General features: G+C 45.4%; 1 long non-coding RNA gene across 1 annotated transcript; it reads right to left on the reverse strand.

Moving 5' to 3' along the window:
• Nucleotides 1–13,695: 13,695 nt before the first annotated feature.
• On the reverse strand, nt 13,696–14,785 carry LOC110686490. The gene is made up of 3 exons (XR_002504199.1): nt 14,532–14,785; nt 14,227–14,289; nt 13,696–13,922 (listed from the first exon to the last, which is right to left on the reverse strand). It is a non-coding gene; the product is annotated as an uncharacterized LOC110686490 (long non-coding RNA).
• Between the last annotated feature and the right edge of the window lie 407 nt (nt 14,786–15,192).

The following is a 15,192-nucleotide window of genomic DNA, read 5'->3' on the forward strand; positions in this document are numbered from 1 at the left end:
ATCATTTGCCCCTCACAGGTGGCACGTGACTGGTCACGTGTTACCTGTGACAGGTATCGCCCTGTAACAGGCGACAGCCTGCTACAGGTGTCACTTTGCGAGAGGCCGAGAGATTCTTCCGCCAAAATTTTGAATTCTTGAAGTGACCCTTCGCCTTCTCACTTCGCCTATATAAAGGAGTGTTGACTTCGGTCATTTTCACACTTGAAAACTTTGTGAGAGAACATTCGGACCCCTGAACTTGCTCTGACATTTTGGACTCTTTCTGCCTACCGCCTACTCTGACAAGCCGACTGCAAAGGATTTTCAGAACTTCATCAATCGTCACTCGTTCAGGTAACCGTCGGTTCTCTTACTCTTAATTTTCTGTTTACTTTATTCTTTTTTGAAATGGCACCACGGAAGCACACGACACGACCTAGGTTATTGATCAGCCGGTCAGCGGGGACGGCTGAATCTAGGACTAGGAGTGCCGCCTGCCCTTTTCTGGACCCATCTTTGCCCTTTATACAAAGTCCGACTGTATCTGTGTCTATGTAGAGCATGATGGCCAGAACAAAAAAGACTGTCAGGATCTCAAACTCAGACGGCTCCTCCCACAGGGTGCCGATTAGTGAAACATCTGACCAGGCGCCAGATGTGGAAGTGAAACAAAGCGGCTTGAAAGCCGGCAGTTCTGAGGGAGGAGTCAAAGTGACCCCTTCCCATTTTACAGTTGACAATTCTACATTCTCTCCTGCTCCTTTTAAAGGAGAGGAGGCGGGCCCCTCCGGGAGAGGGGAAGAGTCGTCCTCTTCGGACTCGTCAGAGGACGATTCCGAATCTAGCTCTTCTGGCCATGCTTCCCTGGACACAGAAGAGAAAAACAGTCGCCTACAAGAGGCGAGGCTTTCTCACGCAGTTGAGAAGGGGGACAATTGGGCGGAGCCATCCACCTCTCACCGAGAGCAAAATACCCCCTACTACTGCACGGTACCTCGGGGCCGGATCACGGCCATGTAAGAGAAAGTGGAGAGCTTTATTGCAAACCACACAATGGGCCCCAGCTTTTTAGTGTGCGTGCCGGATCCAGAAGACACAGTCGTCTGGCCGGCTGGTACCAGTTATGATGGCGCCTGCTTTGGCTGCTACGAGGCGGCCATCAAGGCTGGGCTGCGCTTCCCACTATATCCGGCTGTTCAGCGGATCTTGGATGGGTATGAGTTGGGGTTATGGCAGTTAGCCCCGAACTCCTGAGTCAACGTACTCGGCTATGTGGCCGGGTACGAACTGCACGGGGTGGAGCCGAGCTTCGAGGCTTTCGCCCACATGAACTACCTCAGCCAGACCCCTAAGGCAGGCGGTACCGGTTGGTATCAATTGACGAGCCACAGGGGCTACCTCATGACGAGAGATAAAGCAAACAAATGGAAGGACTGGCGGAGCACCTTCCTCATCATTGAGAGTTCAGACACAGAGCTGAACAAGCGCTTCAACAGGTAAAACAGGAATCCGCCCCTTCTTGCAGGCGGCCGCAGCATGCCGCCTGTTCCCCCCAAGGCTAACAAAGAGATCCTAGATAAAGGACTCTTCAAAGTAGAGTCGAAGGTGAACTCTACTTCAGGGGTACGAGAGCAAGTACCCCTGCACTGCGTCCCGAGCTTCAAATGGCTCTACGACGAGTACTTTTTGGCCGCCTGTGGCCTCAGCAGTTGGTGCTCAAGAGGTAGCCGGCCTGTCGAATACTCTGTTAATCCATGCATTTCTTGTTACGACTTTTATTAACTTTGCTATTTGTTTTTGCAGCGGACGCCATGAGCAAAATTACCGCCTCCAAGACTGCGGCGGCCATGTTGCGGGCCTCCATCATGCAACAGTCTTCAACCGACTCCCCCAACAAGGGGGCACCCTTGGTGGGCTTCGAACCTTTCACACTCTTTTTGGAGTTGTGTTTATGCATATACTGACTTTTCTTCTTTTTTAGACGAGCGCTCCAAGAGCTTCTTCTTCCCAACAGCCGGACCCCAAGGCCCGGAGGACGACTGTTGCGAGCTCTCCTGGTTCTGCCAGGAAACATGCGGCGGCTGAAAAACAGCCGGCCACTTCTTCTAAAACTCCAGCTGGGCCACCTAGAAGTATGAAATTGTCCTTGTAAATTTTAGACTTGCTCCCTTCTTTACTAGGTCTAATCCGTTTGTTTATGCTTGATGCAGCCGGCCCTCAGGAGCCAGACTTGGTCGAGGTGGCCAAGTCTATGATCAAGGTCGTTCCTCCAGCTGAAAGGGAGGCGGTCAGGGGTGTCGGCACCCTTGACCTAGACGGGATTGCAGGGGTCCTTGCTGAGGTATACTTAGCATATTTTTGAGTATTTGAATTCCAGCACGCCTGTTTTCTTTTTGTTTGGAAACTGACGCCTGTTCCCCTTTTTACTTAGGCCCTGCTCCGAGTGAACGACCTTCGCAAGCCGCTTGACCGGAAGAACAAAGAGGTAAAGGCTGCAAAAGCTATGGCCGCCTCTGACTGTGATAAGGCAATGTTTCAAATTACCCAAAATGAAGTTCTGACCATTGATATTCTTTATTATCAGGCGCAGGCTACCGCCGCTATCCGGGCTCAGTTAGAGGCGGCCCAGAAGAGGAATAGCGAGCTGGAGGCGACAATCAACAACCTTAACGCCGAGCTGAGACCTCTTCGCCAAAAGATGTCCTCATACGAAACCTTGGAGAAATCCTTGGCGAGCGTAAAGGTACGCCTGGTGACCTAGGAGAAGAGTCTTACTCAGGAGCTCTCGGAAAAGGTCGAGCAAGAAAAGAAAGAGCTGGACCGGGAGATGATGGAAGACTCTGCTCAAATACAGCGCATGACTTGGGACCGCCTCTTCCCCAATGCCGACTTTGCCTCATGGGAAAAAACGTACCGCCAGTGTTCTGATAGATATAATCAGGAGATCCTGGCAGCTGCTGAGGAAGAGGCGTTGACAGCTGCTGAGGAAGAGGCGTTGGAGGAGGAGGAGCAGCCGGTAGTGGAGCTTGTGCCGCTTGGGGGTAATGCATCAAAGAAGGATGCAGCTGAAGCCGAGTCCAGCAAGAAGAGTGTTGACCAGGCGGCAGCTGCTAATATTGAAGATCTGCCCCCTTCTTAAGTTTTATGTCTTCTTTCCACGGCCTGCGTGCCGTTTGTTTTGTATTTACCCGACCAGGGGGCCGGGGCTCTGAATATTTTTCCGGTCTTTAATGACCGGCTTCTTTTTAATGAATTTTTTTTGTTTAGCTTCAAATTTGTTTAAGTATTGAATATTCTGATATCCAATTGTACACTATACCGACTGTTTTACATGGCCGATAGTTGCAAACAGGTACGGATAGTTAGTCACGCCGCCTATGCCCCTGGACGACTGGTTGTCTGTTTCCAGGCTAGACGATCAGTCGGCCATTTATCCAATCGGTATTTGAACCATTTTAAAGGCTGGATCCCCTTTAGGCAGGCGGTCCTGTCATTTGTAAAATTTAACCAAGTAGGAAAGTTGTTTCCTACTTGTCATGCTTTTAGGCTAGAGACTTTAGGCCGTCTAGGCCGACTGTATGAACACCTTTTTAGTTTCAAACTAAAATTTTTAGGGAGTGACCAAGTAAACATGATTGTTACCTAGTCGCCAAGTAACTGAGTAGTAGAGGTATCAAGCGGTGGATACCGGTTGCTCCCCTTTATTCGCCAATGTTTGTTGGCTTTTAACTCATAAGTTGTTAACCTAGCAGGAGTAGTGGTTGAGAGCCCTTGTTTGCTAAAAACAGGCGGACGACTCATACCTTTTAGGCTCCCTACTAAGTTTGAGAGAGTGACTATGAGTTAACTTTGGAGTTACTCAGTCGCCGTCACTCCTGCTTGAGTAGTAAAGGTACCAGGCGGCGGAGGCCGGCTGAACCTTTTGATTCGCCAATGTTTGTTGGCTATGAACTCAAGAGGTACTCCCTGCATTTATCCCAAGTAATACAGGCGGTCATCTGACTCAGATGTCAACTGCTACCACTGGTTTGGTTAGCGATAGAGTTATCCTTGTCTCAAAAACGGCTACGTGGTTTCCCTTGGGGACAGTCGTATAGGTGCCGTGTAATTAGTTTATAGAGCAATGTTCCACCCGAAAGGGAGCTGCTCTCTGCGAAGAATTTCATCCGGAGAGATGCCGCCGGACGCCTGCTATGATGTTAGAACAGGTCGTATTAGTTTTGAAGATTGGATCGGTTGGCTTGGCGCCTGGTCTGATCATTCGGCCTGTGGCCTTGGTTAGTTCTTGGTGAACGTAGGTGCTAAGTAAAAGGAGGGTAGCCGCCTGTTTAGGCATAGGGTCGGCCAGGCCCTGATCATTTTTAGTTAAGTATAAGGGGGGTGGCTGTGTGTTTGGAACCAGTCGGCCCTCTTCTATGGAGAGTAGCCGACTATATGTCCAGACAGCGTGCCCCTATGGTGATAAGTAAAATATTCAATGGAGAGTAGCCGAATGTAAAGGTACAGGCGGCATTCCCCTCTGAAGATAGAGTAAAATACTCAATGGAGAGTAGCCGACTGTAAAGGTACAGCCGGCATGCCCCTCTGAAGATAAGAGCAAAATACTCAATGGAGAGTAGCCGACTGTAAAGGTACAAACGGCATGCCCCTCTGAAGATAGAGTAAAATACTCAATGGAGAGTAGCCGACTGTAAAGGTACAGACGGCATGCCCCTCTGAAGATAGAGTAAAATACTCAATGGAGAGTAGCCGACTGTAAATGTATAGGCGGCCTGCCCCTCTTAAGTAAGAATAAAAATTAAACATGGAGAGTAGCCGACTGTTTGTCAGCAGGCATGCCCCTCTTAGTACAAAATTGAATATTAAGTATGCAAACTTTTATTAAGTAGCCCTTGACTATTTACATCATTCAAAAGAAATATTTCTTAAGATTATCTACATTCCAAGTTCGAGGCAACGGTTGTCCGTCTGGTGTTCCTAGACGGTAGGTACCGTCCCTGACCTCTTCACAGATTCGGTAGGGTCCTTCCCAGTTGGGAGTTAGTTTGCCAGACTCATTAGCCCTACCAACTACTTCCATATTTCTAAGTACAAAGTCCCCCACTTTGAGTGGACGCCTGTGTACTTTTTTGTTGTATGATCTAGTCATTCTCAGGCGGTAAATTTCATGGCGTAAGACAGCATTGCCCCTCCTTTCAGGAAGTTAGTCTAATGCCAGGCGCATGGCTTCATAGTTTGCCTCTTCGTCATATAGCATTACTCGAAGAGTCGGCTCGTAGTGTTCTATTGGAAGAACAGCTTCCGCACCATAAGTTAGGAGGAATGGATTTTCTCTAGTCGCCCCTTTTTCAGTCGTCCTAATGGCCCAGAGAACATGAGATAATTCATCCGCCCATAGGCCGCTTGCTCGTTCAATCTTTTTCTTGAGACCGTCTGAGATGATTTTATTAAAGGCTTCTACCTGGCCGTTTGCTTGTGGACGGCCGACAGATGCAAAGTAGTGTGAAATTCCTTGGTCACCCAACCAGCTTTTGAGAACAGACGTCTCAAATTGGGGACCATTATCAAAAACCATAGACATGGGAACCCTGAACCGAGTGATGACATTTTTCCAAATGAGTGAAATTACATCCTTCGTCTTGATTCCCTTTATAGCCTCCGCCTCTACCCATTTAGTGAAGTAGTCGACGGCAACAAGTATGTACCTCCTTCCGCCTGTAGCAGGCATATATGGACCCAGAATATCCATGCCCCACTTAGCAAACGGTAGTGGGCTATGAATGGTAGTGAGGTCAGTAGCCGGACGGTGAATTAGTTTGCCAAACCTTTGGCACTTGTCACATTTTTTCACCATCACCATCGCATCTACTTCTAAAGTAGGCCAAAAGTAGCCCTGCCGCCTTGCCCGTTGAGCAAGCGTCCTACCGCCTATATGGGAAGCACAGTAACCACAGTGAAGATCGTCTAGTATCTCTCGTCCCTTTTCTGGAGTAACACACTTTAAGAAGGGTTTAAGGTACCCCCTTTTGTGAAGTTCTCCCTTTATTATTTCAAAACTGGTTGCTCGTTTTTTCAGTGCTGCCGCCTGTTGATGATCATCCGACAGGGTACCGTTTGTCAGATATGCCCTGATTGGATCCATCCAGGTTGAGCTTCTGTCTAGGATTCCAATAGAGTCTTCCACGATGCTTCTCTTCTCCATTACTTCCCAAAAAACAGTTCGAGGAGTATCACAGGAGGCGGATGATGCTAATTTTGAAAGTGCATCCGCCTGGTTGTTTTCTGATCTCGGCACTTGGGTCAGATGGAAATCCTCAAGGGAGCCGACTGCTTGTCGGACCGCTTGTAAATACTTGATCATGGCCGGATGGGTTGCCTCGTATTCGCCATTGTACTGACTCACTATCAATTGTGAATCGGAACAGGCGTCTATTTTTCTTGCCTCTGCCGCCTTGCACATGCTGATTCCGGCTAGTAAAGCTTCATATTCTGCCTCATTGTTTGAGGCCTGAAAACTGAAGCGTAGAGCATACTCGTACATGTCGCTCTCTGGCGACTGACATATGACGCCTGCTCCACAACCATTTGAAGTAGAGCTTCCGTCCACATATACCTTCCAGACTGGGTCTGTAACTTGAGAGTCTGGAGGACGAGTCATCTCAACAATAAAGTCAGCAAAGGCTTGCCCCTTCATTGCTTTTCTAGGCTCGAAAGTAACTTCGAGGCTCTGAATTTCTATGGCCCATTTGACCCTTCGTCCTGATGACTCCATGATGGTCAGTGGCCGCTTGATAGGTTGGTCTGTATACACGACGACTGCATGTGCCAAAAAGTAGGGCTTCAATTTTTTAACACCCATGAAGAGTGCAAGACCAAATTTCTCCACTAAAGGATACCTTAACTCGGCATTTTTCAGTACATGACTGACAAAGTAGACCGGGAGCTGACAGCCGTCTCTTTCAGCAAGGAGAACAACGCTTAACACATGATCAGAGGCGGCCAGGTACATGTAGAGTACTTCTTTGGGCAAAGGGCTGACCAGCCTCGGCAAGGAATGCAAGTGAACTTTCAATTTCTGGAAGGCCGCCTCAGCATCCGGCCCCCATTCAAACCTTGCCTTTTTCTTAATTGCCTGGAAAAAGTATAGGCATTTGTCGCCTGATCGGCTTAGAAATCTTCCCAAGGCCGCCAGACAACCTGTTAACTTCTGAACCTCTCGGATGGTACGAGGCGACTGCATGTCAATGACCGCCTGCACCTTCTCAGGGTTCGCCTCTATTCCTCTCTGATTGATAAGGAATCCGAGAAATTTCCCAAACTCAACTCCAACGATACATTTCTTGGGATTGAGCATGACATGGTGCCGCCTGAGTGTGGAGAAAGTTTCTCGGAGGTCCGACATATGATCTTTCTGAATTTTAGACTTGACAATCATATCATCAATATATGCCTCGACATTTCTCCCAATTTGATCAAAGAACACAGTGTTTATCATTCGCTGGAAAGTGGCCGGGGCATTCTTAAGACCAAACGACATGACCGTGTAACAGTATAACCCCTGATCAGTGACGAAGGCCGTCTTCTCCTGATCTTTCTTCCATAAAGGAATTTGATGGAAACCAGAGTAGGCGTCCATAAAGCTCATCAAAGCATGGCCGGCTGTTGAGTCGACCAGGTTATCAATTTTAGGCAGAGGGTAACTGTCTTTGGGGCACGCCTTGTTTAAGTCTGTGTAGTCTACACACATTCGCCAGGTGCCATTCGGCTTTTTAACAAGCACCACATTTGCAACCTAGTCTGGGAAGTAACATTTCCGAATGAACCCTACATCAAGTAATTTTTTAACTTCGGCGGCTGCCGCCTGACTTCTTTCTTCGCCATGGTTCCGCTTCTTCTGCCGTACCGGCTTCTTTTTCGGATCCACGGCCAGTTTATGTACCGCCAGATCAGGACTAATGCCTGGCATTTCATGGACTTCGAATGCAAAGATGTCCTTGTATTCTTTCAATAGTGTGTGAAAGTCGTCACCCAGGACTCTCAGAGCAGTCGTCCCAACTTTGACTGTTCGCTCAGGACGTGAATCGTCTAAGATCAAGTCCGTATGCTCACCAGCCGGCTGAGGGCGGAATTCATCCGACCGCTCCTCTGCCAATGATTGCTATTTTCTGTCTTTTCTTGCGGCTCCTGTCTGGGATGCCTTTCTCTTCTTGCCGCCTGCTTCTTGAACAGGCGCACTCTCCTTGACATTGTCAAGGTCTATTTTTCCACCACTTGACCCAGTGGCCATAACAGTGGGCTTGACATCTGAGAGATAGCACTCTCGAGCCATCTTCTGATCTCCCCTTAGGGACCCGACTGTTCCATTATCCCTCTCAAACTTGAGCAACATAAGAGATGGGATTATAACAGCCTTGGAATTATTCAGGGTTGGTCGTCCCATAATCATGTTGTAGGCCGAGAGTTCTTTTACTACCAGGAACCGGACTACCATGTGTCGTCCTTCCCCTTTTTCGCCCAGGCGGATGGGTAAATCCACTCGTCCCACTGGGTGGACGACTCCTCCTCCAAACCCTACTAAAGGGTGAGATGCCGGATGTATGCAATCAGTCTGATATTTTAGTTTCGACAGACATTTTCTACTGATGAGATCTGAGGAGCTTCCGGTATCTATGAGGATTCGGCCAACTCTCTGGTTGGCCACTTTACATTCAATAATGATAGGGTCGTCATGCGGCCCCCCTTACCCCTCCTAGATCTTCTGCAGTGATGACAATCTCAGGAAATGAACATTTGGAGGGTCGTTCTTGGTGAACGGAATTTACATCTAACCGCCTGATATTGTCTTTGTTGCCCCTAATAGTGGGGCCGCCTCCTGAGAAGCCGCCTGCAATGGTGTAGACGACTGCATCATCTGTATCGGAGCTGTCGGCCTTTTGATTCTTTTTGGCCGACTGCTTTTTTGAGGAAGTGTTCCCCGTAGATTTTATTGGTGTGATGACCAAAATCTTCATGATAAGCACATAATTTATCTTGGTTCCGGTTGTTTGCAGAACCCTTCATGGGGACCGGCTTCTCAATTGAGATCCGTCCCTTGATTTCCTTTAGGATAAACTGGCTATCCTTATTAAATGCATACTTTGGGGAGTATGGTTTGAATTCTTTTTTCTTTTTCTGGGCTGGCTGTTTAGAGGAATCAGCCGCCCAAACCTCTTTTCTCTTCTCGTCTTTGTTTGACGACTGTTTCTGTCGTCCTTCTCTTTTGTCGGACCTTTTCCCGTCTGACTGTTTTACCGTACTACAAAGATCAGTCGCCTGTATATAGGCTTCCGCTTCAATCAAGGCCTCTTGAAGAGTCACCACCCTCGTTCGGACAAAATCAAATTTGAAGGTCGACCCATCTTTGAGACCTCTGAAAAAGTCAGTATAGGCTACTTCATACGGTAACCCTTGAATCTGTATTCTCATCAGGTTAAACCGCCTGATGTAAGAACGAAGCCCCTCCTTCTCGCCATGCTGAATTGTTCCTAAATCAAGGGTCGTCTTCTTCGCAGGGATGTTCATGGCGAAGTTGGAGGTGAATAAGTAAGCAAGCGTCTTGAAGTTATTTACACAACCAGTCGGCAGGTTGTCGAACCATTGTTGTGCGATTCCTTTGAGAGTCGCTGGGAAACACTTGCACCAAGTGGGATCATCCAACCCTTGAAGGTACATCAGGTTGGTGAATGCCATCAGATGGTCTTCTAGGTTAGTAGTGCCGTCATAGGCGCCTACTAATACATTTTTCACTTTGGCCGGCTGAGCGGCTTCAGTAATTTCCTTGGAGAAGGCCGACGGCTGTTCACCAAGTCTAAGCAACCGTAGCTGCCAGTCCATAGGTTGGACATTTTTTGCCGCGTGTCCACCAAACGGAGGCGGCTGTAAAAAATATTGTTGTTGCGGTACAAACGGTAAGTTTGGTACCGCCTGGTCGCTATGAAAGCCGGACTGTCGGGAGGTGCCGCCTGACTGACTCTCATGATACGACTGAGTATGCCTCATCGAGGTATTTCGCAGACTGTCTTGGATGTTTGAAGTAGAGGCTGACTCTGACAATCGTCTACTCTTCTTCTGCTCTAGCAGTAGCCGAGCGTTTGTGTATGTTTTCCTCGACCCGTCCGCCTGAATATGACGAACAGGTTTCCTATTTCCTGGAGTAGGGAAACGGTATTTTGTGAAATCAAGGGCAGGTGGCTCCCACTTCCTAGATTTAGGATGAGGGGTCGCCTCTCGCCCTTGAACTGGTTTCCTCTTCAGTGAAGTGGAGGGTTTCTTAGCCGACTGCTCCTTGTCCAGAGCAGGCGGCTTCTTGTTGATCAACTCTTGAATTTCTCCCTTGAAGTCCCTCATGAAGGTCATGAGTTCGTTCCTTGTGATGGGAGCAGACCCATCAGTCGGCTGCTGCCGAACAGGCGGTGCGCCTGCTGGCTCACTTCCAGTTTGAAGATGTTCCCGTTCCCTCCTTTCGGTATGACGGGTACGTCAGGCCCTTAGGGTCCCGTCTGAAGCTGTGTGAGCTTCAACTTCAAATTCATTCTCAGTATCGTGGTCCGACTGAACTTGAGGGTTGTCTAGGGGACGCCTCTCTTCAGGAGTCGGTACAGACGTGGATGCCATCTCAGAAGTACTCTCCCCATAGACGGCGCCAAATGTTTCGGGGTTTTCTGATGTCCTGCGGGAGAGTTACAATTCCGAGACTGGAACTGGACGCCTGTACCTGCAAAACAAACGGATGCTCCGGATGATTGGAGATCCGCCTCCGACGGTCAAGTTAGTACTTGATTAAGGAGTAATTAATGCGGAAATTAAAGTGATTGGGTCTCTCTAGGTGAGAGTGTTTAATGTGTATAATCTGCTTTTTTGCATGTAATCTCCCTTAATGAGGATTAAGGGAGGTATTTATAACCTCGGGAAACGTGTCAATCTAGGTTTAGGTTAACCTTGGGCTGATTGGGCTTCCCTCGGGAGTTGGGCCTAGGTGACCGGTTATCCCAGGTGTCATGGGAAGGACACGTGTCGTGTCGTAATTGGTCCATGGTGGACGGATCATTGCTTGACACGTGGCAGGCTCCTATTGGCCCATGTGACGGACACATGGCGGAACCTGATTGGTCCACTTGTCAGATGGTGATTAGTGGTGGAAAAATCCCCTAATCACCTCTTCCAATTTTTGACTGATTTTTTTTCGTGATTTTCTGGGAATAGGTACTGTGAATTTCTGGAGTTGAATGTGAGATGATGGGGAAAATAGAGATCTGGGGGAAATTGAGAAAATGGAGAAATTGGTTGAGAAATCTACTGTTGAGTCTGTGAGAATGAGTGGAGAACGAAAATTGGTGAGAAAATTGGGTGAGAAGATTGGGTGAGAAAATTGGGGTAAACATACATCATGTTTGTTTGTTCAAAATTTTGGTGAAAAAATTAGAGGGAACAATGCGCGCTTTATCTAAGCTAAAATTTTCATTTGATATAATACCACTGTTGCAATAGCTTTTATTTTTGTTAAAATAGCTAGGCTATTGCAACGGTTCTTTAGAGCCGTGGCAATAGCTCTACCTCTAAGAGCATTAGTTTAAACTCCGTGGCAATAGCCTACTCTATTGCAACGGAAATAAAAATACCGTTGCAATAGGCTATCTATTGCCACGACATTTGGATAGGGCGTTGCAATAGCTCATTTTGGGGCGTTGTATTTGATCGAAAATGTAGTAGTGTTGCCATGTGGAGGACATGGGGGAGTTGATAAGACGGTGAAAAAGATTTCTCAATTTCTCCTATGGTGGCCGACAATGCATAAGGATGCTCAAAAGTTTTTTTCGAGATGCGACAAGTGTCAAAGTAGTGGTGGCATAACCAAAAGAGATGGAATCCTCAACAAACATTTTGTAGGTTGAGCCTTTTAATGTTTGGGGTGTCGACTTTATGAGGCCTTTTGTCTCTTCATGTGGGAATTTATACATCTTGGTAGCGGTGGACTATGTGACTAAGTGGATTGAAGCTATACCCTCCCCTACCAATGATCATAAGGTTATGCTTAAGCTTCTCAAGAAAATCATATTTCCACGGTTTTGGGTTCCTAGGGTGCTAATTAGTGATGGAGGTTCTCATTTTGCCAAGAAGTAATTCGAGGCTCTTCTCAAGAGATATGGAGTTCATCACAAAGTTGGTCTACCTTATCATCCTCAAACTCAAGGACAAGTGGAGGTGTCTAATAGAGAGATCAAGAACCTTCTCAAAAGGATGGTGACCAAGTCTAGGAAAGATTGGTCCCTCAAGCTTGACGACACACTTTGGGCCTTGCGGACAGCGTACAAGACTCCAATTGGTACAAACCCCTATCGGTTGGTCTATGGGAAGGCTTGTCATTTTCCGGTTGAGTTGGAGTATAAAGATTGGTGGGAAATCAAGGAGCTTAACATGGATATGTCGTTGGTCGTTGAGAAGAGATTGCTTAAGCTCAATGCACTTGAGGAGCTTCGATATGATGCCTACGAGAACTCGAAGCTATAAAAGGAGAAAACCAAGAAATGGCACGACCGACATATAAGGAACAAGAGCTTCAAGGTTGGGGACAAGGTTTTGTTGTTCAACTCTATGCTTCATTATGGGTCTTCCTCCTTATGGGTCTTTTGAGTTAGAGGCGGGTGACAACATGTTCATGGTTAATGGTCATCGTTTGAAGCACTAACTTTGCAAGGAAGAAGTTAGCTTGATTGAATGTATGAGGCTTGATCCGATGGATCTTGAGCCACCCTTTAGATGATAATTTCTCATGGTCAAGCTAGTGACCTCGTAAATAAGCGCTTCTCGGGAGGTAACCCGAGTTCTCAACTCTTTATTCCCTTTATTTCTTCTATTTGGTCGTTAGTTTTTGATTGATTTCTTTTAAGTGTTTGTGTCTTATGGTCTTTGGTTGTCATTTTGTAGGTACTTGAATTTTTAGGAAACACTTTTGTGGATTAAGGTTTGAGGATGTTTTCACCTCAAGGTAGTCCTTTTGAAGAGTCAAGATGGAGTTATGGAAGAAGAAAAGGTCAAATTTTATGTTTCAAGAGCTATAAGGGAAAGCGCACCAAGGGAAAGCCTTCTCCAAAGGCCCGCGGGCGCGGACAGGAAGAGGAAGCCCCCCCAAAAACATTCTGGAGATGCCTCGCCGCACTCTAGGAGCGGCGCGACACATAAACCAACGGGCGCGGGCAGGTTCACCCGCGGGCACGGCAGTTAAGCCCGCGGGCGCGACCCTGTGGGTCTACGTTTTTCTCGTAGATTTTGACAGCATTTTTCTCACTCTCTTTTATTTTTCCAATTCGAAATATCCCTCTTCATTCTCTCTCTAGCTTCATCCTTTCTAACCATAACCTTCTAACATCTCAAATTTATCAATTTTCATCACAAATTGATCATAAATCATCAAATTTCTTCATTTTCCTTCGGTTAGGGCTGGCAAACAGATCAGATCGGGTGGGGTTCGTGTTCGGGTCATTTTGGTTTCGGGTTGAAAACCTTCGACCTGAACCTGACCTGTTTAATATTTCGGGTCATAAAGCTAACCCGAACCTGATTTTTTCGGGTTGAACCCGAATCTAACCTGAATTCACCTGATTTTTTTATATATAAACTTATTTATTTATTAATTTTTTTGGCAGATTTGGCATTTTTAATTCGTATTAGAATCAATTTATTATGGTAAATTCACAGATGTATAAATTCACAAATTACATACGTATAATTTACATAGATTAATTCAAAGCTAAAAATAAATAAATAATTTACATAAATTTTTCTTATGTAGAGAACTTTTGAATTTGTGAGCTTCCACTTGAAGTTGCTTCAGATCTGACCCAAATTTTGCACATGCATCAACCTATTATCGTTGGATCTAATTGGCTTCTTCCGCAAAGTACCTTCAAATCACAAATTAAAAATAACTATCAAAAAAATTTTGACAGAACTGTAAATGAAATTATATAAAAAATTATATGAACATGTATAATTTATATCAACAAATCAACAACAATAAAAATTAACAACAGAAATTTAAGTTAAGCATATTAATAACATTAACAAAAAAATTCTAAAACAAAACCGTATTTAAAAAAAAAAAAATAAAAAAAAAAATAAAAAAACGTATAAAAGAAAATTCGAAATCAGCAAATTAGAGAACTTCTGAATTTGTGAGCTTCTATTGGAAGTAGCTTAAGATCTAACCCAAATTTCGCACATGCATCAAGCTATTACCGTTGGATCTAATTGGCTTCTTCCACAAAGTACCTTCAAATCACAAATTAAACATAACTATCAAAGAAAAATTTGACAAAACTGTATCAAAAAATTATATAAAAAATTGTATAAACATGTATAATTTATATCAACAAATCAACAACAATAAAAATTAACAACAGAAATTTAAGCATATTAACAACATACACAACAAAATTCTATAACAAAACCGTATTTTAAAAAGAAAAAAAAAATAAAAACGTATAAAAGAAAATTCGAAATCAGCAAATTACCTTGGTTGAACGTTTAAAACGTGAAGGAGATCAAGAAATTCGAACATAGAGAGCGACTCACAAAGGATTTTAAGGTTTGAAATTTGAGAACTGAAAATTGAAATATAGGAGAGAAAGAGCGGCTGAGATCTTGAGAATGTGTGAGGAATTGAAAGCCATTTGGGATTTTAGGGTTTTCCGTTTTATATACTTCGTATTATAAGAACCTAATTGGGTTGGGCCGAATTATATACATAAATAAATAGTTTTGTTTTTTTTCTAATCTAACTAATACATGTTCAGGTTATCAGGTCGGGTTTAGGTTAACCCGACCTGATTTTGACCCAAAACCTAAACCCGACCTGATTTTGACCCAAAACCTAAACCCGACCTGATTTTGACCCAAAAATAATTTCGGGTTAAGTGGGTCATTTTCGGGTTGGAATTTTCAACCTTAACCTAACCCATTTAATTTCGGGTCGGGTTCGTTTGTCGAAAATCTCAACCCTAACCTGCTATTTTCAATTCGGGTTCGGGTCAGGTTTTCGGGTTGGGTCAGTTTTTGCTAGCCCTACCTTCGGTTTCCTCATCAAAAATCCAAAATTTTTACCATTCAAGGCTTGCTACGGGGCATTTTCTCGCGGATTTCTTTTGGGGCTCCATTGTTGATTACTTGAAGGTA

The sequence above is a fragment of the Chenopodium quinoa genome, unplaced genomic scaffold (assembly GCF_001683475.1).
Source record: "Chenopodium quinoa cultivar QQ74 unplaced genomic scaffold, ASM168347v1, whole genome shotgun sequence".
NCBI classification, from domain to species: domain Eukaryota; kingdom Viridiplantae; phylum Streptophyta; class Magnoliopsida; order Caryophyllales; family Amaranthaceae; genus Chenopodium; species Chenopodium quinoa.